The sequence below is a fragment of the Saccopteryx leptura genome, chromosome 3 (genome assembly GCF_036850995.1).
Source record: "Saccopteryx leptura isolate mSacLep1 chromosome 3, mSacLep1_pri_phased_curated, whole genome shotgun sequence".
NCBI classification, from domain to species: Eukaryota; Metazoa; Chordata; class Mammalia; order Chiroptera; family Emballonuridae; genus Saccopteryx; species Saccopteryx leptura.
Window position 1 is genome coordinate 208317504 of NC_089505.1, and position 26436 is coordinate 208343939.

General features: G+C 47.6%; 2 long non-coding RNA genes across 2 annotated transcripts in view; both read left to right on the forward strand.

The window, feature by feature from the left end:
- LOC136400491 (uncharacterized) overlaps positions 1-26436 on the forward strand; it is a 353174-nt gene that overhangs the window by 12114 nt on the left and 314624 nt on the right. The window lies entirely within an intron of this gene.
- On the forward strand, positions 11314-26188 carry LOC136397788 (uncharacterized). The gene is made up of 3 exons (XR_010749920.1): positions 11314-11757; positions 22264-22315; positions 24761-26188. It is a non-coding gene; the product is annotated as an uncharacterized lncRNA (long non-coding RNA).

Consider the following 26436-nt stretch of genomic DNA (forward strand, 5'->3'; position numbering starts at 1 on the left):
CCTTGTTTGATTCAGTGCTAAAAGCTGTTTTTATGACCTTGACCTCGGCCCTATGCCCCTTTCAATAAGAGAACCAAAATAACTTTACTATATACAACTGCTATCATGGTTTCTTCACATTTTAAAAGAAGAATAGAAGTGAACAAGTGATATTTGGGTAGTTAGTAGATGTTTGTAGGGTGTAAAGAGAGACTGTGGATCTTGGGTGGTGATCAGCTTGCTTCCTGATCCCTCTGGTTCAATTCACAGCACCTCTGCGCCCCTGCCCTGCCCCTTCCATGTCCTCTCTTCTGTGCTGAATTTCTTTATCTCCTACAGTATTTTCTGTAACTATCATAAAAAAATGTCTATGTATAAAAATCCTTCACCCCTTGTCTTCAACCTGCCTGTTGCTCCTTTTCAAGCCTTTCAGTCTGAGGCTGAGTGCTGCCTGGAGTCCTGTCGGTGTGGGGTCCTCCTCCAGATCGCCTCCTCCGAGAGTGTTTATTCAGTGGCCCTTTCTTCTCTGAAGCCCGCTCACACCATCTCTGCTGCATCTTTGACCCTAGAGCTGACTTCCTTTGTTGTCACGTCTCCTTGCATTGGCTGGACTTTGGGTTTAGCACTGTGCCTGACCTGTGGTGGAACTGCTTGGGAAGGTTGAAGTGACTCTCTTCCCCTTCCATGATCATAGAAGTGCACCCAAATCAAAGAGCGATTTTGCGGACCTGCTATGTTTGCCTGTGAGCCAACTGTAGGTTCCTTTTCCTCCTCCCTGTCACTGCGTGTTCCTTCTGCAGTGGTCTTCAATTCTGCCCTTTTGATATTGCCTTTAGCACTTGCATGGGCTATTTCATGAGTCTTGTCACTTGCCTCCCTCATTTTTCTTGATTCATTCAAAGGTTCTTTCTAAAACAGATGTGCCTTTGCCCCACCAAACATTAAAACCCAAAGACCTTATTGTGCAAGGGTAGATGTCGCACTGAGAAATGTGAGGAGTCCTGCACAGCTAGCTCCAATCTGCCTTCCCATTCCAGAGCACACAGCTCCTTCCAGGCACCTGTCCATGCAGAGAGCCTGGAAACACCCACCTACCTAAAAACCCACCCTCCCTTCTCCGACCTGCTGTTTCTATTGGTGCGTTAGCTAGGTTGTATCACTTCTTTACCTAGACTGGGAGCACTTGTTGGTTTCGTTTCCCCTGCCTGTCCTTCCGCACAACTGGCAGAGGCTTGGTGCTTCTAATGGTGAACTGGGTGTTTTTGTCCCTAAAGGACTTGGACTTGGGCCACTAGCAACCAGAACGCTAAATCCTGGATATTAACAGGGGTGTGTTGTAATGCCTTATTGTAGTGCCAGAAAACATTTTAGTCCAGGCATTGTCCAGACCAATATTTACATGTGGATCGATGTGCGTGGGAAGTGGTGGCACCCAGTTCTTCAGAATGAGCAGTCACCTCCTGGACACTGACACCATTGGTCACAACTTCCTAATCAAGGTCAGTTCTTATGGCTTCAGTCCTCACACTCCAGTGTATTCTCCCGAACCACCCACTCTCCTAGTACCTCTAAAAGACGTTCTCTTCGGATGTTTTAGTAGAACTTCTCCTGTGTCATCGAGTAGCAATACCTCTGCATTGGAGCAGTGTGCCCATTGGCACCATTATCTCCAGGATTCTGGAAGTATGTTTTCAATCAATGGGTTGTTTTTCCCTTCACTGTCCAAATAGTGACTTGGTGGGATAGTAACATATTTGGTTGTAACTGGGATTGCTATCTGCTAGAAGATGCTGAGAGCATTAGCAGGACCTCAGGGGGTTTACCACACAGTTTCTGAGGGGAGCAAGGTCAAGAAGAGGCAGGTAAGGGTGGAGCCAGTCTGGGATATACATAGTAAGATGTTGGATGGCATCGTGCTCAGTGTCTGGTCCACCTTCCACCCCTGCTCAAAAGCTGAGGGGGACATTGGTGAGGTCAAGTGACTTCCTGCCCCAGGTGACAACAGCAGAGCTGGGTCCACAGTGCTGGCTTCCTGCCATCTGAGCCCACGCTTCCTCCTGGACCACGGTCAGTGTACCTCTTGCAGGTGTAGATGCTGTCTAGAAGCTGGTGCTCCCTGGCAGATGAGCCATATGTCTCAGCCACTCTCCTGGCACGCTGTCTGAGCAGATGCTGGGAACACTCTCAGGAAGCCAGGGAGGCCGGGCATGCTTGAGGGGCGAGTCCTTGCCCGGCTCATAGTGAGCCTGCTAGACCGGTCTGGCCACAACTACCACAGCTCTACCAACTCCAGGATGTTTCATTGAAGCCCATCACCACTCAGGCTGCCTTCTACTGGAGGAAATTTCTTAAAGGTGGCCCTAGGAGAAGGTGTGAGGAGCAAGTCACCTGGCTTCTTTCAGATGCTCACCTGCAGCTATAGTGTGTGTGTGTGTGTGTGTGTGTGTGAGAGAGAGAGAGAGAGAGAGAGAGAGAGAGCACAACAGTGACTCTGGCCAGACTCTCCTGAACAATTTTAGTACTTTCAGTATGGGTTGTGTGTGAGCCTTTGCTCAGGGCTCTGTTGGAAGCTAAAGCCATGAGAAAATGGAGGGACTATAGTTCACATTGGTTAAGGCTTTTGGGTTTCCCAGCCACACGTCCCGTGTGTGCTGCTCGTGGCCTCCGAAGCCTGAGCAGTGGGCAGCAGTGTTCTGGCGACTCCCAAGGTCATGTATTTTGTGCAAGGCAGCCCTGTGCACAACAACCGAACTCCAAGGCCCATTCTTCACTAGCACAACCCTGAGGGCACTCTATAACTCATAAACCCCCACACAAATAAGTGTTGTTGTGCTGGTCCCTCTTGAGGGCCGAGGAGTGTTGAGTTGCCTGGTAATAGATCTGCTTCCCCTTATACAGGAAAGGAATTCCTTGGACAGGGCAGCAGCTTTTCTCAGACAACCTTCCCTTTGTGATTCAGGTGGGGACGGGGCGGGGGGGTAGGGGGACCTCCTGCAGGCCCACTAACTTGTTTGGGGAATATCACCAAGTGAGTGCCAGGTCCTGCACTAGCCATTAGCATTTACTTTCCCAACAGCAAAGAGATGGGACCATCAGGTGTCCAGAGGAGACCAAGTGTCAATATGGTGGCAGAGCCAGTACTGGCTGTAGGGTGTCTGGCTTCAGAGCTCAAGCTTTTAGCCCCCTGCTACATGCTGCTTTGCCTTCCACGTGTACTCTGCAAGGTAGCATGTGGACGAGGCACAAGACAAACATCCGCCTTCTGACAGGAGCCTTTGAAGAGGAATGAACACACCTCCCGATCTATGGTTAGCAAACAGAGTATTAAACTGGAGGCCAAAGGAACTGATTCAATTGTTCTAGTCAAAAACAAAAATTAAGCCGACTGACTAAGCTAACATAGGGAGCCTATTGTGGACTGAGGTTGGCATAAAAATTTAAATTAGGGTTGAAATGGAAACAGCATCCCTAGAAGTTACATAATGGAAGGTAGGGACACTACCTGCAGGCTGGAGAAGGAAGGGCATTCGGGAGGCACAGGGTCAGCGACCCAGCTTGCCCAGCTCCGGAATAATGAAACCGAGAAGGGAGGGGACTCAAAATAATAGCAAAACTTGAAGCAGTTCCCTAGAGTCAAACACCTGTAGGTCTTCATGCACTAAATATAGTGGAAGCTGGGCCATCTTATCCTTAAGTAAACACTACAGCTAGGCAAAGGCTTTTTTTAAATAGCATCTTTACATTGACCCTTGTGTGCCAGAGGCTGGAGAAGCCCGTTTGGGCAGCTAGGAGTGTCTCCTGGCAGCCTGGCTCCTCTGCCACCCCTGTTATCAGGGCCTCCCGCAAATGACCAGTGTCTGTGGTTCTTCCCTCCTCTCAGGTCCACGCCATGCACCTGACTGTCCTGTACCTTTTGTCCCCCAATGTGAGGGGTTCATTTCCTCGGCCTTCAGGGTGGGCGCGGGGACAGGAGAAGAGCCCCTCTCTCCAGCCCTGGTAGCAGAGGCAGCTTTTCGGTAGGTTAATTTTCCAGCCCCCTTTAGATACTACTGAAAGGAAAACGAGTCTTTCTTTGCCTTTGAATTTTGGCTGCTGCTGAATTGGGTGCAGCCTCTATTTCAGGAAATGCCAACCCAGAGGCTGGACGCCACAGCTCCGGGTTCCAAGGCCCCATGGGTAGTGCTTTCAGCCTTTTGCCTGAGCACCAGTTTTGTGCCCAGGTACCCAGCAGGACACAGGGATCAAAGGGGAGGGGCTCCAGAGGGGCAGAGTATCAGAGACAGTGAGGGCAGCAGGCACTTTGGAGCCAGAGGTCTGAACGCAGCGCCTTTACTCCCTGCCTACTCACCGCCCATCAGCTTTGGGTTGCTGGGGATTCAAGAGGCACGATATTTCATTGAAGCCCCAAGCCCAATGCTAGGTGCTCACAGATGGTATCTAACCTTGATATCCTCTGTGCTCCAGGAGTTTACAATCTGCTTGTGGAGCTAAGAGAAACTAAGTGGTGTTACAAGCACTAACATATGGGTGCCACAGACTCTTCAGCTCTGTCAGACATCAGGAAACACAGAGTAACACTAGCTACTACTTACTGAAACCGACAGGGCCAGTGAAGGGCCTCACCTATACTATTGTTAATGCTCATGACTACTTTGCCAGGTGAGTGTAGCAGTTTCTCTGCCCACCCCACCTCCCACTTAACAGACAAGGAACCAAGGCTCAGAAAGGTTAAGCAACCCACACAGCCGGGGCTGAACAATGCCATACCTGGAGCCAAGATGGTGTGGAACACGCCCAGTGGCTGGGCTGGGAGCCTGGGGCTCTGGCCAGTGCTCTGTCCTGGCAGCCTGCCCGATGGCCCATTGGCTCAGGGGTTACAATATCATTATAATTCCAACTAACAACCAATTAGCCTCACTTCTGAGGTGTTGCCAACTCACGCAGTTCCCCAGAACTTCAGACAACGTCCCCCACTCCTGCGCCGGGGGTGAGCAGAAAATGAGATTCCTTCTGGGGGCAGCAGGTCTCTCGCTGTGCAATGAAGACACTTTGTTCTTTTACCAAACAGCTTCCTGCCCCAGGAATGAGAACCTGCAGGCTGAAAAGGCCCGGAACACTCCTGCTCCAGCGTGGCATGCTCATTTGTGAATGTGTGACCTGTGGGTTTTTGCTGGGATGTGCACATTTCTCATAATGGTATTGATAAACAAAGAGGACTTTGCAGGGAAGGGGCACATCTCTCTCCAAAGCTGCTGTTTCATATGTTTCTGGCCCACCTGAGCCCTGGGGCCAGCCCCTCCACAGTCCCTCACCAGAGTCCCTGGAGCTGGGGCTTTGCCTGTCTGGGATTTGGCACATTCACATCCTCGCACAGTTGTGTTTCCTCTGCCAGACCAGTGCTTCCCCACCCAAAGAACATCCAGTGACTTCTAGCAGCATCAGCAGCTAGGACCTGTGGGAAAAGTCAGGGAGACACTGCATAGCCACGTGGGGGTAGCTTGAGTGAGGTTCTGATTCAGCCATCGCAGAAACTGATTCAATACATTACTTACTGGGAATATTTTAAGGGTTCTTCTAATATCTTTTTCTTAAAGGACCAAAGAGTCAATAATTTGGGCTTTGTAGGCTGTATAGTCTCTTGTCACAGAGTGGGACACTTGTTCTCACAAAAATAGCCGTAGACAATACGTACATAAATTGGCATGACTGTGTTCCAATAAAACTTTATTTAGGGACACTAAAATTTGAACTAGATGTAATTTTCATATAACATAAAATATTATTTTGATTTTTCCAACCATTTGAAATGTGAAGTTCACTGTCACTTGCCGATGGCATGTACACAGGCACAGGACAGACGAGCCAGTCCTGGCCAGGACGACAGTCTGCTACACAGGAAAACTCTTGCTCTTTTTTGACTCCCCCAACCCCTAATGGCCCTCAGCTAGATGACTTCCAGTCCCATTACCTGTGTGCTACTGGCTTCCTGCTGACTCCCTCCACCCAGAGTCCTCAGGGTCTTGTGTGGCTGCCCATGGCACCTGCTGGCATGACTTGCTGTCACCACAGCTGAAGCTGGACCTGGAGGTTCCGGCCAGATGAGCACCACTGACCTCCGCCCCGTGCAGTCCTCTTGGTCCGCCTTCCAGCACACCTCTTGCCCAGCTGGGGAAGCCCCTCTTCCCATCACAATTTCTTCTATGTTCTCAAAAAATATGAACTCCCTCTCTCAGTTCTTCATAGAGCCCCTAAATAATACACCTCCTCCTAGGCAGGCTGGTTCTGCTCCTTAAAACTCCTTAAAACTTGGGACACTTTGTTTGGGACTTTCAAGTCATACCTCTTAGTGTTGAGTCAAATGCACCCTTCCTGCCCATGACACTCAGGGTTCCAAGGTGCTCCGCTAAGCAAGTGCAGGTATCCTGGGGGCTGACTACCAGACCGCAGAAATCTTTACCACTTCTTGTAGGGTCCTGGGCTGTTTGAGAGGCAGTCGCTGACTGTATCCCCAGGCTGGGTTCCACAGGGTCGGTCCTGCCTGGCTCGGACCTCCTTCCCCAGGTCAGTGTGTTTCTGCAACAGGCACACAGATTGTCAGAGCTTTGGAAGAACAACAGCCTGCCATGCCAGGTGCTTAAGGCAGGTGGAAGTCCCATATGTGGAAACTATGGATGTTCTCCACAATGAGTCGAAGGATAGAAGGGTGCTAACAAAGTCAGTGGGACTCTACAGGCCATTCAGGTGTTCAGAGGACAAGGTGATAGAGGGGGACATAATGAGAGAGGCTCAACCTTGGCAAGGATTAGTCAAGAAGGCTCAAGCCATGTGGAGAGTATCTGAGGGACAATGAGTTTCCTCCTGCTGTCTGTCTGCGCTTCCTTCTGGTGTCTGTGCTTCCCGAGGAAAGAGACAGCGACAGTGACATACCGTGAGGGCTGAGGAGACAGATGGACTTTGCACTGCCGTTTCCCAACTCAGCGACCTTTGGTAGGTATTTAATCTGTTTCCTTGGTTGTAAAAATGGGGATGCTTACCTGCTCTGGTTGGTGTAAGGATTAAAAGAGATACCGTTAGTAAAGATACTGGTACTAAATGATCGCCTTTGTGTGTGTGTAGACACATCTATGAGTGCTTGTGTGTGTGTATGTGTGTGTGTGTTTACACAGGGTGACCCTCCAGTAAAGCAGGGGCCTGCATTTTGGTCCTCAGATTGCCTGATTGAAATCACCTACTGCATTAGTTAAAAATTCAGACTCCTAAGATCTCACCCTCACATTCTGATTCACTAGGTCTGGGGTAGGGTCAGGGGCTCATTCCCAAATAATTCTCCAGACTTTAGACACCACAGCCATGAGGGTTAAGGAGGAGATGCTCCACAGGAGCAGGGACCATCAGAGGGCCCTTAGAAGCTGGAAAATTGGGGGCTTAGTCACAGGAGATGACATCCCAGAGGATGTCAAAATAGTTGAAAATACTTGAAAATGGGATCACATGTCACAATTTTCAACAAGAAGAAAATGTGACCAGAAACATCAGACCCATAAGCCAAATGTCTACACTTGGACTTGGCTTGAATTTTTAAAGAATTGCCCACATAAATTCAATGAGAAACCAATCTGCCTGTCATTTTCTTGGGCTATTAAATCAGGGTGCAGAAGATAGTTTTATTTTTGTGGTTTTACTTGACTATTGTTAAACCGTTGCATGTTTACTTCAGATTTTGAAAAAATAAATTACTGTTTCTGGGGAGGAACCGTGTACTGAATAGTATTAAAATCAGGGGGATTTGTGGTTTATAGAGCAAAACTGAGTCCAAGATATGAAGTCTGCTCAGACGGTGCTGGTGAAAGATTTCACTTCCATAGTACTATCCCCAGTCTTGAGGTTTTAACTGTGAAAGAATCTTCCAGCAGGAAGAGTAAATGACCTAGCTGTTCTCCCTGCCCATCTGAGCCTTCTCGCTCCTGACCCTGCTACCCCACTGGCCCAGGGGCTGCTCCTCCTTTGCAGACTGCCCCCTCAGGGGCACCACTAAACACTCTTGGTTTCCCAGAGCCAGTTGAAACAAGCTGAATTTTTAAAAAGACCTTTTATGGGCCTGGCTTGTTGCTCAGTGGATAGAGCATCAACTCAGCATATAAATATCCCAGGTTCAATATCCAGTCAGGGCACACAAAAGAAGTGACCACCTGCTTCTCTCCCCCCTTCCACTTTCTCTCCCCCTGTCCACCGCAGCCAGTGGCTTGATTGGTTCAAACATGGCCCTGGGTGCTGAGGATAGCACGGTTGGTCTGAATGGGTCAGCCTCGGGCACTAAAAATAGCTCAGTACTCAAGCATCAACCCAAGATAAGGTTGCTGGTGGATCCTGGTCAGGGGGAATGTAGGAGTCTGCCTCACTATCTACTCTCCTCCCTTCTTTCATCTAAAAAAAAAGACATTTTAAAGAGAACAAAAGGAAAGTAAATAAAGAAAGAACAAGAATTATAAACAAAAGACAACATCCAGAGTCCTGGATGCTCCCCAAGGTGACCTGGGCTTCTAGGCTTGAGTCCATGTCCCCCATGGCTGGCCAGTTCTGGGCTCCAGCTCCTAGAGCCTGGCTCTACATCTTAACCTCCACTGGTGGGCCTCAAGATTACTGTCACCGCCTGAATCATGGTAAACTGTGTGGATTTGCACTTAATATCCACGTTCAGAGTGGTGGCTCAGCATCCCCTTAGCTGTGTCTGGTTTCCTTAAATCCAGAGCCTTGTTAATTCACCCTCCATCATCCACCAGGTGAGGCGGGCGCAGCTGCCAAACAGCGCAGGCTTGGGAAGGAGTTCTTTATGAAGTGCAGCTCTTTATGAAGACTTTTTACAGATCCTCTGGCTTTCTGTCCAGCCCACATTCTGACTTTCAAAGGCTCTAATTCCTAAGCCTTTCTGAGGCTTTGAGTTTCGTATAGCTTTTTGTTTGTTTCTCCCCTCCCCAGCCCTGATTTCGGCTCTCTGAAGCCTGCCAATTCAGTCGCTATCATCGAACCACTTCCCGACTTCCAGAAGAGTGTGTGGTGCTCTCACAGCTGTCCTTCCCTCTCCCGTTCTCACTGTCATTGTGAACATTGGCCTTCTTTATTCTTTTTCTGTCATTATCACTGGGACTGAAGTGAAGTCAGAGATACATGCTCATGTTTCGTTTGCCTTGTTTAACTATCCCAATGTGACCTCCTTTTGGTAGGGCCCCTGAAAGTTTATTTTGAAGAGATTTAAATAATAAGAAAAAAATCTTAATTAAGCCATGCAATTGTCATTTTCAGCACACTTCATTCCATTGTGTAGGTTCAGATTTTTGTAGTTTTCTTACATGTATTAAGGTTTCTTTTGAATTAAACCAATTATCAATAACAATAAATCTCTCTATTCATGCTGTGTTCAGAACAGGTAGAACCTACAGCATTTGTGGTGGTGAAATAACTAAAATATACTGAGCACAGCTGTGCAGTCTGTGGCGGGTTGAGCTTTGATGAAGCCCCCGAAAGACGTCCATGTCATCTGCCCACTCCTCTCCAGAACTGGACTGCATGATGGAGCCTCAGCAGTGAAGGTTGCATCCCATGTCAGCCAAAGGCCAGAGCCAGCTTCTGTCTTTGGACAGTGTGCAAAGGAGTGGGGGAGGGAGGAGCAATGAAATTATTGGTGAAAGAGATTATACTATCAATGCTGTTTTTCAAATTAAAAGCATCCTCTATTACTCGATCTCTTTAAGACCCTGGAAGGAGGGATATTGCTAATTAGGAAACCTATATATTTTGGCAATTCAAGAAAGATCAGGCTAATGGAATGACTCCCTGGTCCTTTATCTCTTATCTCTGGTGGCCTTACAGGGCTGTACCTCTCTGGTTATCCGGCCTCTCAGATGCCAAGAGTGGCTGGGCTAGCCTGTTTCTCACGACCAGAATCCAGCACTTCCAAAATTTTACCTTCTTGATAAATTATTTCTAAATTCATTGCATACTTTTTTGCTTTAGTAAGAGTAATAAAATGACAATACCAATAATAATAATAATAATAATAAAATAATAAAATGAGTTTAGCACAGTTTTAAGTGCTTTACATGGGTTAATTAGTTTAATTCTCACAACAACCCTGTGAAGTATGTACAAGTATTGTCACCATTTCATAGATGAGGACACGTACAAAGAGATGAAGTATTTGTCCAAGGCACACAGATCACAGGCATAATTGTATCTGTTCTTGATAACTCAAGAGATATCACTAGGATCATCAAATATTAGACTGTAGCCATGAATGCAAACACATATAGATGGTCCTTGAAGTTTGAGAACAATCCTGGGGTCCCCCAAAGTTAGAACTATCCTGGGAACTTGCTGAGGACCCTGTGTGAGACAAGCCATGGAAGTCCCCATAGAAAATGAAAGTCGGGGGATTGATGAGGGTGGGGAGCATGTGAAAGCTGGAAACCGTGGCTGTGGGGAAATGCGGGCTGTGCAGGACCTCAGGTTGCACAGGTGAGCGTCATGGTGGGCCTGCCCTGTGCCGCAGTGTGATGGCTGCTGATAATTCAGTGAGTTGGATGGGGCCGTTCGTTCCCGCGTTCACCTGTATTGACACAGTAATTCTGACAGCTACCAAACCTCCATGTGTATTAGTTTGCTCATCAGTAAAAAGGAAAAAATACTTAACATTTAGGTAAGATGAACTTGGATTGACCCAGATATGTACATAAAGCACTTAGCAGTATCTGGAATGTAGTAATAACTCAGTAAATGGTCTTAGCTGTTTTTATTTTTGGGTTTTGTTTTTTTTTTGTATTTTTCTGAAGCTGGAAACAAGGAGTGACAGTCAGACAGACTCCCGCATGAGCCCGACGGGGATCCACCCGGCACGCCCACCAGGGGGTGACGCTCTGTCCACCAGGGGGGCGATGCTCTGCCCCTCTGGGGCGTCGCTCTGTTGCGACCAGAGCCACTCTAGCACCTGGGGCAGAGGCCAAGGAGCCATCCCCAGCGCCCGGGCCATCTTTGCTCCAATGGAGCCTCGCTGCGGGAGGGGAAGAGAGAGACAGAGAGGAAGGAGAGGGGGAGGGGTGGAGAAGCAGATGGGCGCTTCTCCTGTGTGCCCTGGCCGGGAATCGAACCCGGGACTTCTGCACGCCAGGCTGACGCTCTACCACTGAGCCAACCGGCCAGGGCCTTAGCTGTTTTTAATAATGAAGTTTTGGCCTGAGGCCGAGAAGAACAGTTGCCTTTGGTTATATAATACATGCTGTCTACTAGTTTCAGAGCCATAGCCGGCAAGTTTCTCTGGAGGGCGCTTGTCCTCTGAGAGGGAGAGTAGGGCTGGGGCTAGCTCTGAGCAAGGTCCCACCTCCCGTTCCCATCGCGCTGGGCAGTCCTGCACACGGCCCCTTCCATGCTGATGGCCTGGGCCTCGGCTCGCTGACGCTTGGCTCCCAGCCATCATATGACTGCTCCTCACTGTGCCCAACTAGCTAGGGCAGGGATCAGGCGGCCTGCACAGTGATTGACTCCTGTGTCAGCAGCTCTGGAAGCCAGCAGGTCAGACAGGAGGCCAGCAGCCCTGCGCCCATTGGGACAAGCTGAGAGCAGGGCCATCAGACCTGGCAGCACAGGGCCCAGCCGGGTGGAACCCAGACCGCAGGGGCTGCGATGGGTCCCCAACTCCTTTCTCCAGTGGCCCAACTGTCTGCCCTTTCCAGTATGGACTGGGGGACTCCACCTTCTAGAAGCCACCTCTGTCCTGAAGACCACCGGGTGAGTCAGCATCACTGGAATTGGTCCCTGTGTCCAAGGAAGCAGCTTTTCCCTCAGCCCAGAGCTGGGGAGGATGTGGTTGGAAGGGAGGAAATGGGGAGTCAGGGAGCAAGACTCGGGACCTCAGGGCCCAGTGTCTAGCCAGGGGTCCCCAAACTACAGCCCGCAGGCCTCATGCGGCTCCCTGAGGCCATTTATCTGGCCCCCCACTGCACTTCCGGAAGGGGCACCTCTTTCATTGGTGGTCAGTGAGAGGAGCACTGTATGTGGCGGCCCTCCAACAGTCTGAGGGACAGTGAACTGGCCCCCTGTGTAAAAAGTTTGGGGACCCCTGCAGGGAAGCCTGAAGGACAGTGCTTAATTGTTGTGAACCACCGTGACCAGTAATTCCAGGTCCTGAGTGGGAATGGTGCGAAATTAAGAAAATAGGCTTAAAGAATTAAAAAGAATGGCTTCTGGGAGGGCTCTGCGAAGTTGATAGCTGCAACAGAGGGCCCTGCAAAGCCGCATCTTGCTTTGTTTATAGGGCAAAGTGGGCCATTAGCAAATCAATGAGATCTTTGATTATGTTTCCAAGGCAACCCAAGAAAACCCCCACCATACTTAACATCCTAACTTTACACAAAGAAGAGACTTGCCTCCAGTCTTTCCAGGGAACATGGGGGGTAGGATGAGAATCACAGCTAACATGGAGGTGTGGGGAAGGGTTTAGCTTTTTGCATCTTCACAGAACAAGTGAGGTGGGGGGATAAGTCAGCTTACAGTCAACTCCCCAAACCTCTGTCCCTCAAAAAACTGCAAAAACTCTGTTGGTTTTTTAATGAGGAGTCTGGAATAGAGATTTTAAAAAATAAAAAGTGATTCTAGTATTTCTAAATTCTATGTCCATTACTTAGTGTGGGCAAATTGATACCGCAGAGATGTTCTGCATTTCTGTTTTGGCATCAAAGCCATTGTTCAAATGAAGCCCATGGGGGTGCCCACCCCCATGCTTCACCTCTGTGAAGCAGCTGGAAGTCGAGCAGCTGTGCTGCCAGATGGGGGGCCACCAGTCCTGCTCAGTGGCTGACTGCTCCCTTGGAAACCCTTGACCCACCTGCACAGAGCCCCCAGGACCATGCTGAAATCCCTGCAAAGTGAGAGGAAGGGAAATGGAGTCAGCACCCAGAGGAGCTGTCCACAGCCTGCGTACCCTCCCTGGTGGCAGAAGCACCCCCAGACCACAGCCTGAGGATCAGTTCTCAAAAGTCACTTTCCCTCTGTGAGGGCCCCGGATTTGATTCAGGATTGGTAAATCCAAGGGATGGAGCTTTTTAAAAAGTCATTTTGGAATTAGCAGGATGAGAAGATTTGTACTTAACTTTTCCTTATTGGTAGAATAACTACCATTTCCAGTAGCAGCCCTCCCACCCTCACCCCCAACCCAGCTCTGCCCCACTCTCCCCTTTCCAAGGGTGCTGTGCTCCTGACCTTTGGGATGCTCTCGTTTCCCCCCTTTCTTGGTGGTTTTCTCCACTGTGTGTGTACCTCTAAGTGCCTTGGTTTAGTTTTGCCTGTTTTTGAACTTATTGGACAGAATTCACAATTTTATTCTTTTAGCCCTTGCTTCTTTCATTCAACAGCATGTTTGTAAGATCCAATTGTTATGAAATGGAATCAATTTCATTTGCACTGGGTTTTGAATATGTCATCTTCATGTCTTTGGGCAAGTTGTTTCATTTTTATGAGCCTCAGTTGTCTCACCAGAAACTAGTTCAGAAATAGTTCCAGCACCAGCTTTAAATCCCTTCTTTATTGGAGTAGAAATAACTTATCTGTAACACAGCCTTTCTACCCACTCATCTCCTGATGGTACTTGGGCTATTTCCAGACCTTGGCTATTGTATATAACGCTGCAATGAACATAAGGGTGAATATATTCTTTTGAATTAGTGTTTTGGGTTTCTTTGGATAAATTCCCAGAAGTGGGATTGCTGGGTCATATGGCGGTTCCATTTTTAATTTTCTGAGGTAACTCCATACTGCTTTTTACAGTGGCTGCACCAGTCTGCATTCTCACCAGCAGTGCAGGAGGGTTCTCTTTTCTCCACATCCTCATCAACACTTGTTTGTTGATTTATTGATGATAGCCATCTAGCCAGAGTGAGGTGATATTGTGGTTTTAATTTGCATTTCTCTGATGGTTAGTGAATTTGGCAAAGTAGAAGAATATAAAATTAATATTTAGAAATAAGTGACACTTTATACACCAATAATGAACTAACAAAAAGAGAAATAAAGAAAACAATCCTATTTATTATTGCAACAACAAAAACAAAATAGAGTGCCTAGGAATTAATTTAACCAAGGAAGTAAAAGATCGGTACTCAGAAAATTATAGGATATTAAAGAAAGAAATTGAGGAAGATACAAATAAGTAGAACCATACACTGTTTCATGGATGAATAGAATTAACATCACTGAAATGGCCAAAATAGCCAAAACAATCTATAGATTTAATACAATTCCTATTAAAATACTAATGGCATATTTCACAGATCTAGAACAAATATTCCAAAAAATTGATATGAGCCAAAGAAAGACCCTGAATAGCCTCAACAATCTTGAGAAAGAAGAACAAAGTTGGAGAAATCATACTACTTGATATCGAACTATACTTACAAGGCCATAGTAATCAAAACAGCATGGTACTGGCATAAAAACAAGCATATAGATCAATGGAACTGAATAGAGAGCCCCAAAATAAACTCATGCCTTTATGGTCCATTAATATTTGACAAAGGAGGCAAGAACATGCAGTGGGGTAAAGACAGTCTATTCAATAAATGGTGTTAGAAAAATTAAACAGGTACATGCAGATAAAATGAATCTATGAGTTTATTTCTGTTTTTTTGTTTATATATTTTGTTTTTTAGATTACACATATAAGTGAGAGCATATGATATTTGTCTCTCTTTGTCTGACTTATTTCTAAGTGGATAGCTCTGATGGAGAACACTTCAGTCTTCTACCACATTCTTTTTTGTTATTAAGGTGCCATATAAAAACCATGAAAATTACACACAGGAATCATAAACATCATTTATTGGCTCTCTGCCAGTCACTTGAATTTAGTAGAGCTGGAATTTTGCTATCATGATCCTCACCTGAATGCCCCAATATTTCCTGTTCAGATGATACCTCCACACTTATGGTCATTATTCCCCAGCCTATAGCTTTGTTTCCTATGTAGTCAGTCGGGCAATCGTGAGGGCTTCTAGTGGTCATGTACCTCTGTTGGATTTGGTAAGAAAACATCATGAATTCAGAGAATTCCCAGATTGCCCTTAGACCACATTCTGAGGTCCAGCAGCTTCCCTATTGTCCCCAGTGACCTCTCCCAGGGTTACCTCTCATTCACTAAGACCTAATGTGATTTTGTTGTGTAGAGATGGTACTGTCATCCCCCAAAAGTTTTCCTGCTGGGTTTGGAGAATGTTTTGGGTGGGAGGTAGTGGATGGGGTGGGGCCCGAGGCACTGGTTTAACCTAGGCTTGTTTCACTGAGTCCAGCACAGTTAGGATGAATTAAAGCTTCTCTAGAGCAGCAATGGCCAATGGACATTTTGCAATGATGGGGATGTTCTATGTGCAATACAGTAGCCATTTGGCACTTGACTACTGCATAGTACAGTGGCCACTTAGCTACTGTGCTTAAGGAGCTGCATTTTAATGTCATTAACTTATTTAAATAGGTACATGAGGCTAGCATTTCTGTTATTGGACAATGCAGTTCTAGAACATGCCTTTCCTATATAATCTCTTCTTCGTACATATAGCACTTTTATGTCTTCACTACAAAACAAATGCCTTTCTGTCTACACTGTCACCTGTCCCATCTCTCTTCCCCAATTCCCATTTACTTGTGCAGTCTGGCCTCTGCTTTGCCAGTGCACGGACATTTTGGAGATAAGGCTATACGTGCTCTGCATGTTGCCAAATGTCTGACACCTGACATTGGGTTGTTCCCCTCTTATCTCTTCCCCTCTAGCTCTGTTCTTGCACAAAGTATGTCTTCACTGAGTATTTATATGTGCCAGAGTTTCGGGTGATAATGAACAAAAGGCCACTGTCCCAGTTCCCATGCCCCATGTGATAATCTGGGTGCTCATTTTATAAATCAGTGGCATGCAAACTAATTGGAGCACAACCCAAAAATAGAGTTTACCTTGCAACCTAGTATACATATATGCACACATGTAGATACAGTCACAACAGAAGTTTCAGGAAAGAGCTTTACCGAAGTTATATGCTCAGGACACTAATATTTTCGATACTATTTTTGAAGGCTGGTGGAGACTTATTCTCTTTAGGACCTACCCACAGTGTGAAAACCCTGCCCTAAATGCCAGAGCCCCCAGGCCCTGATGTTGCCACTGGCCATGTCATGCTGCCCATTTTCCCTGGGTGCCCTCGGCCAGACAAGTGCCAGCCCCCACCCATGCGGCTGCCCAGTCCTTGGAGCTCTCTCTCCACAGACCCACAGATCCCATTCTGAGAGCCAACAGCTGCCCAGGCACTGGACTGTCCCACTGTTACCTGTCACTCCCTGGGTCCAAATCTGATTTTATCTCTTTTTCCCAAATCCTTTCTCTTCTCCTATATGTACTATATTAGTGCATGGTTCCACCGTCCCCTGTTCAGGGCTGGGAGAAACATCGAAGGCTTCTAAATACACCTACCTCTGGTCACCCTGAATCACATTGCTTCTGGGAGAGACCTTTGCCCTCCATCTCACTGTCACTGCTTCAGTTTAGACCCTCCTTAGATAATGTACCTCCAGAGTCTTCTGAGTCAATTCTGTTCAATAGCACTTATAGCAACAATGAAAATTCTAGATCTACACCATCCACTATGGTAGCCACTGGTGAGGTGTGGCTCCTGAGCACTTAACATGGAGCTAGTGCAACTTAGAAACTAATTTTTTATTTCAGTTTAAATGGCCATATGTAGCTAATGACTAATGTGTTGGGCAGTTCAGGCCTGAAGGATCACCCTGTCACAGTGTACCTGCTCCTGGCCCCTGGACCAAAGAGACAACCAACAAACCCCTTTTGACTAAGCTAATGAATGACATAAAAATATGACAGCCATATAAAGATGTCAGCAAGACCATCAATTAGTAAGGAGTATAACAAGTCAACTCTATTTCTCAGGTAGAATCTTTTCATAAATTAAAGAAGAAGGCACCATGCTATACAGCCTATCTCTGCATCAATTGATTAAATTAAGTAATTAGATATTAATTGTTACCATTGTAGTAAGCATCAGTGATATAAATACGAATCAAACATAATCCCTCAAGAAGCTCTGATTCCAATGAGAGAGAGACAGTAAGCAAATAGTTGTGATTCAGTGTGGTAAGGGCTGTAATGGACATGCATACCACTGCTGGAGGAGTCTAGGAGAAACAGCGGCTCCCTGGGCCTCGAGCACTGTGGAAGGGGACGCAGGTGGAGTGGCATTTACATGGTATGTTGAAGAATGAGGAAATGTTTGCCAGGTAGAGGAGGGGCTGTTTAAGTCCTGGAAAAAGCAGGTGTGTATTAGTTGTTTTTTGCTGCTTAACACAGTGCCTTAAACTTCACAACTCAAAACATTTCTTTTTTTCTTTTTTTTGTATTTTTCTGAAGTGAGAAGCAGGGAGGCAGAGAGACACAATCCCGCATACACCTGACTGGGATCCACCTGGCATGCCTACCAGGGGGCGATGCTCTGCCCATCTGGGGCATTGCTCCCTCATTCTAGCACCTGAAGTGGAGGCCATGGAGTCATCCTCAGTGCCTGGGTCAACTTTGCTCCAGTAGAGCCTTGGCTGCAGTAGGGAAAAGAGAGACAGAGAGAGAAAAGAAGGGGAAAGAAGCTGATGGTCACTTCTCCTGTGTGCCCTGACCAGGAATCGAACCTGGGACTTCCAACCTGGTAGAGCCGACACTCTACCGCTGAGCCAACAGGCCAGAGCCATGCTCAAAACACTTCTTATCTTACACTGACTGTGGGACAGGAATTCAGAAGTGTCTTAGCTAGATGAGTCTGGCCCAGAGTCTGCTGGGATGGCCGACAGGGTGCTGTCTGGTCTACAGTCACATGGAAGCTTTGCTCAGGTTGGAGAATGGCTTCTCCGCACTCACCTGGGCATGGGCAGAAGCCTTCGTACCTAGATGGCTGTGGGTTGGAGGCCTCAGTTCCTCAGCCATAGGCCTCTGCATCAGCTACTTGACAGTTTCCGTGACATGTCAGGTGGCTTTGACAGTGAGTGATAAGTGAGAACAAGGAGGAAGCCACAGTGCATTTAGGACCTAGTCTCTGAAGTCACATGATGTCATTTCTACATTATTCCATCTGTCAGAAGGGAGTCCCAATCCAGCCCACACAGAAGGGAAGGGGTCTCAAGGTCCAACTCTTGAAGAGAGGACAGTTAGAGAATCTGTGGCCTTGTCTTAACACTACTGCATTGTAGGAAAGTATGAGGTGTGGATACGGCTGGTGTGTTCAAACAAGAAAGAGATGCCCATTGTGGGTGGGGTGGATTGCTGTGGAACAGGTGGAGTAAGGGGCACCTGGAGATGAGGCTTAAACCCAAGGCTGGGCCTCACAGTCCAGGCTGCAGAGTTGGACTATAGCTTGTCTCGCCCCCAAGCAGTGAGCTTCGAAGGGCCGCAGGGTTGGGGGTTCCAAGCCTCCCAAAGAGTGTCCTTCTCTGGGAGCCCAGTACCGCGACTGGACATGCTAACCACAGGCAGTAGTGAGGACACCACACAGGCTGGTTCCCGATAACATTCAGCCCCAGAAGAGGCCCCTGAGCTAGTGCTGGCATGTGGAGGGGACTCCTCTGTAGGCTGCCAGGGCTCTGGGGGTCCAGCAGCTCCACCAAGACCTATCTGACAGCTGGAAGGGGAGCACTGAGCCCCTCCTCACACACTGTCTTTACATTGGGGGTTCTAATGAGCCTGGTGAAAACCCAGCCCCTGCTCCAGTGTGTATGTCGGAAAAGCCGACTGGGGCTTTCTCAGCTGCTCTACGCCATCAATGACCCTCTAAGCCACAGCACACAGGAGAAGAGCCACCTTCTTCCCGCCAAGGTCTGCGCTCCCTGACTCTTAGCTGAAGAACTTTGCTGCTTTGTTGTGGATTCTAAATCTAAAACTCTCCTCATAGAGGTGAGGGATGATGGGAAGAGAATAAATTTCCTCTGACTCTATTCAGAGCATTTCAGGTGTTCTAAGTCTCATCCAGGTGTTGCCTGGTCTTTCCCTCCCTTGAGTTCTACAGATTACCTAGATAAGATTGCTCCCAGCCCTCCCTCTCTGCCTGTGAAAGGTTCTAAGTCCTTCCTAAGATTTTCCCAAGATTACCTTATGTTGTCACCTCTGAATCTAAACTCTTGCTTCCACTGAATGTGTTTGGTTTGCAGATTACCCTGCATTCCTGTACTATTCCTGGTCCTGTGCCCCGTGGTCCCAGAGCCCAAATTCATCCTCTGACACAATTCTACAAAACACCCCAAATCATACAAGACATGTTAATTGTAACCTTGACTTTAAATCTATAGAGGGGTTTCTATCATGGCAGAAATATTTCCAGTTACTACCCATAACACCCAGTTAAATTTTAATTTCAGACATTTTTTTTATGGTATGTCCCTCAATTTTTTCCCTAAATCTAGCAACTCTAAAAGCAATCCCACAGCATTAAATTGAACATTTGACATTCTGTTCCTAGCCTTCCCCACACTGGGGACTTCTCACTGTCTGGGCCCCCTGTGGTCCTCAGCTCCACCATCCTGCTGGTCCCTGCTTTTGTCACAGTTCCTCACCCCCACCCCCTGCTGTATTGCAGGTTAGCTTACATATCCAAAACCACCCTGGCTCTGAGCACAACAAAAGGGCCTTTCATTCACCCATACCTGCTCTCCTGTGAAGGTAGTTCTCCCCACTTACATAAATATCATATGATAACCTTCTTCAAGAGGGCCACCATGGTGACAGAAAGGCCTTGTCCTCTACTCAGTATGGTGCCTGAGCTCCCTTGTTGGTTGTGATGTTCCTGGTGGAGGTGTGCTAGGCTGAGCTATTCATAAATCCAGCATACATTTATTGTATCACTATGACTTAATATGCTCTGAACATAAAATGAGATGTAGGTCACTGAGTGGCGTGTGAGGCCTAAGTGCAGGCAATCACAGGATATTGTAGTTGGTACAGGGTAGTTGGTACACTCAGTAAGCCATGAAATCCCATAGCAGGGGGCAATCTCAGAGGGTTTCATGGAGGAGGTGTCATTTATCTAGTCCAGAATAAATTTCTTCTTCTTTTTTAAAGTGAGAAGAGGAAAGACAGACACATTCTCACATACACACCCACCAAGATCCACACCGAACAAGCTACCTACTGGTGATGCTCTGCCTATATATGAATGTTGCCTGGCAATTGAGCTATTTTTAGCACCTGAGGTGGAGGCTCCAGGGAGCCATTCTCAGTGCCTGGAGCCAACTTGGTAGAACCAATCGAGCCATGGCTACAGGAGGGAAAGAGAGAAAGAGAGAAAAGAGAGGGAGAGGAGTGAAGAAGCAGGTGGTTGCTTCTCCTATGTGCCCTGATCAGGAATTGAACCCAGGACATTCACACGCCAGGCTAACACTCTACCACTGAGCTTACCAGTCAGGGTCCATAATAAATTCTATAGAGGAAAAATAGATAAAAGGGATTTCACTGGTCAAGGAAATGACCAATGTTCTATACAGAGAATATATATGTTCAGGGAATAATAGAAAAGTTGGTATGGGTGTAAAGCCAGTATTCGCAGCCACCATCACAGCCGCCTGGCCTATGCAGGTTCACATCGAATTTGGACAGATGGTAATGAAACAACAGAGACAAGAACTGGTGGGCCATCATCTTTAATCCTAGCTTGCACCCGGCAGGCAAGTAAAAACACACACTGGGCTCCAAAACCCACTCACATTCAGTGCTCACAAAGCTACTGACTTATCTGAGTTTCCTAGAATCAAAGGTTTCTAGCTCACCAGACTTATTCACCTCTGTTCCCCATCTCCTTCCTTCTTCCTGCACAAACTGCACAAACTGGCTTCTCACTCAGCACTCCAACATCTTGGCTGCCTCTTCTGGCCTCCTCCACATGGCCTTTCTCTGCTCTCCTTTCTAATGCTAATCTCAGGAACCAAGAGAGAAAGCTCCTGGTCTGCCCCACTTTATAGTGCAGAAATCAAAACCTTTAATCCAATATACAAAATAGGGAAGTCTTTAATACAAAGTCACTTATCTGAGGCATGATGGGATTGCACCACCCCACATCAAAAAGGGTGGGAAAGGCTTAGTCCTAAAACCAAGCCCCAGGCTACAAGGATCCTGCCTGCCCACAGCCCGCCCCCAACACACATTAATATCACCTGGGTGACAGGCTTCCATGTGGGCAGCGCCATCTTTAACAAAGTGAGCATAATATATTTTTTCTGCCCAACAATCCACACCTATGCTCACTTTACTACCCACAATCTACAGCACTGGCATCCCTGTGCAAGGAAATTAGGCATATTAAACAAATTACAACAACATGACAAATTATACAATTTCAACAATTACAAAGGTACATTTCACCAGTCTCTGAGCACTTTGCCAAAAGTGCAAAATGTCCTTGGACTTCTTTCTAGCTGTTTGAAAAGCTTCCCGGGGCAGGGGATGGCCTCCAACAAAGCCGCCCCCCACCCCCATCAGGGTATTTCACATTGTCCAAAATCCGTAAGTCCATCCAACATAGGAGCCAGTGCCCACTCCGGTCGTAGTCCAGGAAATCAGTCCATGCACATGGGGCCTCAGCCACCCCCTCATCCTTGCCATCCTGGCAGGTCTTACACTGTCCCAAAGAGGAGCACATGGCAATGGCAGTCAGCATTTTCATCTCTTTTCTAGAGAGCATGATGGCATCCACCCTTAATGTCCTAAAATCACAGACCTACTGATAGATATATGAATTTACCAGAACTCCAACTGCCCTTTTGTTGTCCCACCTTGCTGCCTGACCCATCCTTACTTACTGGATAATCACCCCTGAAGCAGAAAAGTTCCAGAAAGCTGATCAACTGCCCCAAGAAGGAGCATTCCAGAAAGCTGAAATCCTAAAACCATAAAAGGGAACATACCAGAACTTCTGACTTAGTATCCCCTCAGGCTCTCCCAAACCCTATAAAATTCACCTCATAATCTGTAACCGGTGCCCTTCTCCCCGGAGAAGTGCCCAGCAGGGTTCTTTTCTTCCTTTCAATAAAGCCTGTTACTCTGGTCTTTTCGGACTCCCATGGATTTCAACATTTGGTGCCAAAACCCAGGACAGGGTACTAACTGCCTGGACAATCCCTCTTTGCCGTCCAAACTTACAACCAGGGAAGCAATGGGCAGTGGCAGCTCGTCCCGGGCTTACTCCCTGATTCTATTTGGATGTGTAATTGTAGGTTGATTGGCTGGTGATCAGTCCCTGTCCTGAACCCCTGCTGGACCAGAAAGGTAAGGAGTTTCTCCCTTCCCTCTCCCAGTTGGCTTTAATTCGACCCATAAGTCCCTAATCCATCATCAGACGGCTTTCTCTGGTCAGCCTCACATTTTGAGGGGTTTGCCATTTTTCTGTTCCAGGGACAGCACATTCCAAAAGTCTAAGCACTTAGCCAAATCCCTCCACATTCTCTTTGAGCTTTTTCTTGGGCAGTGATGACTCCAAGGTAGGACAACTCCACATTCCCAGGAGAGCTTTCTCCTTTGAGATTGTGATTGGAGGCAGGGACACCCTCTCTAGATCACTAATCTCCACATTGGGCTCTTCAGAGTAGAAGCTGTCTGACCAAACCCCGTTGAGCTGTCTTCTACTCATTTTCTTTTGCCATACAGCCTGGCACAATATAAACTAGACAATGACTCCCACAGGCCTGAAAACGGGACATTCAATTACAATATCCTGTGAGACCTTGACAACTTTTGCCACCGGACAGGGAGGACATCAGAAATTCCTTATACGTCGGCCTAGCGTGCGGAGGACCCGGGTTCGATTCCCGGCCAGGGCACATAGGAGAAGCGCCCATTTGCTTCTCCACCCCTCCGCCGCGCTTTCCTCTCTGTCTCTCTCTTCCCCTCCCGCAGCCAAGGCTCCATTGGAGCAAAGATGGCCCGGGCGCTGGGGATGGCTCCTTGGCCTCTGCCCCAGGCGCTAGAGTGGCTCTGGTCGCAACATGGCAACACCCAGGATGGGCAGAGCATCGCCCCCTGGTGGGCAGAGCATCGCCCCATGGTGGGCGTGCCAGGTGGATCCCGGTCGGGCGCATGCGGGAGTCTGTCTGACTGTCTCTCCCTGTTTCCAGCTTCAGAAAAACGCAAAAAAAAAAAAAAAAAAAAAAAAAAAGAAATTCCTTATGTGCAGGCTTTCTTCTACCTTCACTCCTGTCCTTAATCTCTGTACTGCTTGTTCTACACGCAGGCCATTTTTTGGCCAAAGAAACCTCACCTAAAACCTCTGCTCCTAATCTTTTCTTCTCCGTGGACTCCCAACTCTCTTCCCCTCCTGCCTGACCCCCGGGGGCACCCCTCTCTCCAGACCCCTCTCTGGTCCCTCTGCACATCTTTTCCACTCGAGTCTCTCCCTTCCAGAAAGCCCCCTCCCTTCGCAGAAACCTGTGCTCATTCACTTGCAAATACCAGTCTCTCTCTTTCTCCTCCCCTGCTGGCCAGGGGCCTCTCCCTTCTTCACTGTGTTCTTAAATCCCTCCTCCCTCCTTACAGATGAGTGGCTCTGTCTCTTTTTCTTCTTCGACCCATCCTTCCCCCTCCTCAGAGACTGACTGTGCCTTCCACTACCCCTCGCCCCCTCCCCTCTCCTCAGAGCTCTAAATCTTTTGACTCCTCTGACCATGTGGCGCCACCACCAGCACTTCAACCTCTTCCTCCTCCTCCTCCTGCACATACTGACCCTCCTTCTTTCCATCCAGCTGCTCACACTGTCCATCCATCTGCTTTCTCTCTTCCTCCCCTCTATGCTGACAACTCCCTGCCATCTTGAAAAGCTTATAAAGCGTCTGGGACCTGCTGCTAATTCCAGCTAGAAGCAGTGGTCACTAGGACTTAAACTCTAGCTGCAAAGTGTAGAAATGTAACCACCCTTTCCCTAAGTACTTACAGGATTTACAGGCTACTCAGCAAACTGTTCAAAGACTGTCCAAGAGGCGCTTCCAGTAGTACATCACCCAAGGACAGACTTTCACGTGGACAGGTCCACACACTGTAATCCTGACAACTCCCACTGCTGCTAAAGTAGAAAAATGGCATAACACCTATATATATCTCCCTACTAATTGAACAGAAACCTGTACCCTAATCTATCTTACCCCAAATATCAACCTAATCCCACCCCATGAGCCTCTTCCAGTTCTTAGTACACTGCCCATCAATCTAAGGACCAAACGAGCTGTACAAGTAATCCCTCTTCTTGTTGCCTTAGGAATCTCTACAGGAACAGGTCTAGGGGCAGGGGGACTGGCCACTGCCCTGTCTTATTCTCTCTCTCTCTCTCTCTCTCTCTCTCTTTCTCTCTGAAGCCCAGCAAATTCGTAAACATGGAATCAGTGGTTTTGCACAAACTGGGCGTCTTGACTATTGCCTTTCATTGGTCCACTCACTCTCCTATTTATTTTTCTAACTTTTTGACCCTGCCTCTTACGTTTGTTCACTAGTTTCTTACAGAACCTCATGCAGACCTTCGCCAATCAGAAAATTGGAAAAATCTACCTAGCCCTACACACCAACTCTGAAACTTGCCCTCATGAAACAGAAAAATCTGGAACCCTATAAAAACACCCCTACTCTGAACAATGGTGGAAAAACCCCTTGTTCTCAATGCTAGCACCAATTATAGGACCAATCCTAATTCTGTGCCTAATTTTAATGCTTGCCTCTTTCTTTATCAAGTTCCTGCAGGCTCGAATGAGAGAAATCTCCAGGATTACCTACAATCAAATGCTTTTACAACTCCTACTACAACTTCCCCCCCGGGGGAGGGTTCACAAAGGAGGCCCCCAACAGGGATAACAGCAGGAAGTAGCTCCAGAAGATGGCCGGTCTGAGACAAACCTCCTTCCTGAACCCCATATCCTCTCCTTCCCCCACCTCTTTTCCTTTTTATCATATCACAGAGTTGAGAAATGATAGATATATGAAATTCCAACTGCCTTTTTGTTGTCCCACCTGGCTGCCTGACCTCATCCTTACTTACTGGATAATTGCCCCTGAAGCAGAAAACTTCCAGAAAGCTAATCAACTGCCCCAAGAAGGAGCATTCCAGAAAGCTGAAATCCTAAAACCATAAAAGGGAACATACCAGAACTTCTGACTCAGTACCCCCTCAGGCTCTCCCAAATCCTATAAAATTCACCTCATAATCTGTAACCAGTGCCCTTCTCCCCGGAGAAGTGCCCAGCAGGGTTCCTTTCTTCCTTTCAATAAAGCCTGTTACTCTGGTCTTTTCGGACTCCCATGGATTCCAACACCTACCAGGGCCGTAGTAAGAACTCCTTGCTGCTGGGCTCTCATCTTCTGGAGGCCGTGGATTACAACTCCAGGCCGATTCTCCTCATCCTCCAAAGAGGAACTGAAAACACCAGCTCCGCTGCCAGCTTTGCAGCCTTGGACCCAGCCTCAGCCCCAGCCTCCTGCCGCTGCTGGCTCTCCACAACGTCCAGGGAAATCTCCAATTCACGAACCTGTGATTCCTTCTCCAGCATCTGCTCCATTTCCAAATGAGTCTCGCGAACCTGGTCGGCCTCCTCTGGTGCTTGCTTCAGCTCCAGGGTCGACATCTCTTTCTCCCACGTTTGCTCCAGCTCCTTCCACTGCTCGGTTTGCAGGTCCCGGGCAGCCTCTTCCACAGAGCTCTTGGTTTCCTCACACATGGCTGTAAAAGTCAGCCAGCCTACAGCCCCCAAAAGGACAGCCATGGGGAACCATAAAAGCAGCCAGTCCTCTACCATGCACATCAAGGGTGGCGGCTCCATACCAATCTCTGAATCCTGCCACAGACTACGCCAAATGTTAAGCCAGTATCCACGGCCACCATCACAACCACCTGGTCCATGCATGTTCGCACTGGATTCGGACAGTCGGTAAAGAAACAATGGAGCCCAAAACTGGTGGACCATTAGCTTTATTCCTAGCTTGCACCCAGCAGACAAGTAAAAACACACACTGGTCTCCAAAATCCACTCATTCAGTGCTCACAAAGTTACTGACTTATCCGAGTTTCCTAGAATTAAAGGTTTCTAGCTCACTAGCTTCATTCTCCTTTGTTCCCCATCTCCTTCTCTCTACACAAACTCTGCACTAACTGGCTTCTCTTTCAGCACTCCACCATCTTGGCTGCCTCTCCTCTCCTCCACGTGGCCTTACTCTGCTCTCCAACCTACTCTCTGCTCTAATGCTAATCTCAGGAACTGAGAGAGCAAACTCCCAGTCTGCCCCACTTTATAGTGCAGAAATCAAAATCTTTAATCCAATATACAAAATAGGGAAGTCTCTAATACAAAGTCACTTATCAGAGACGTGATGGGATTGCACCACCCCACATCAAAAAGGGTGGGAAAGGCTTAGTC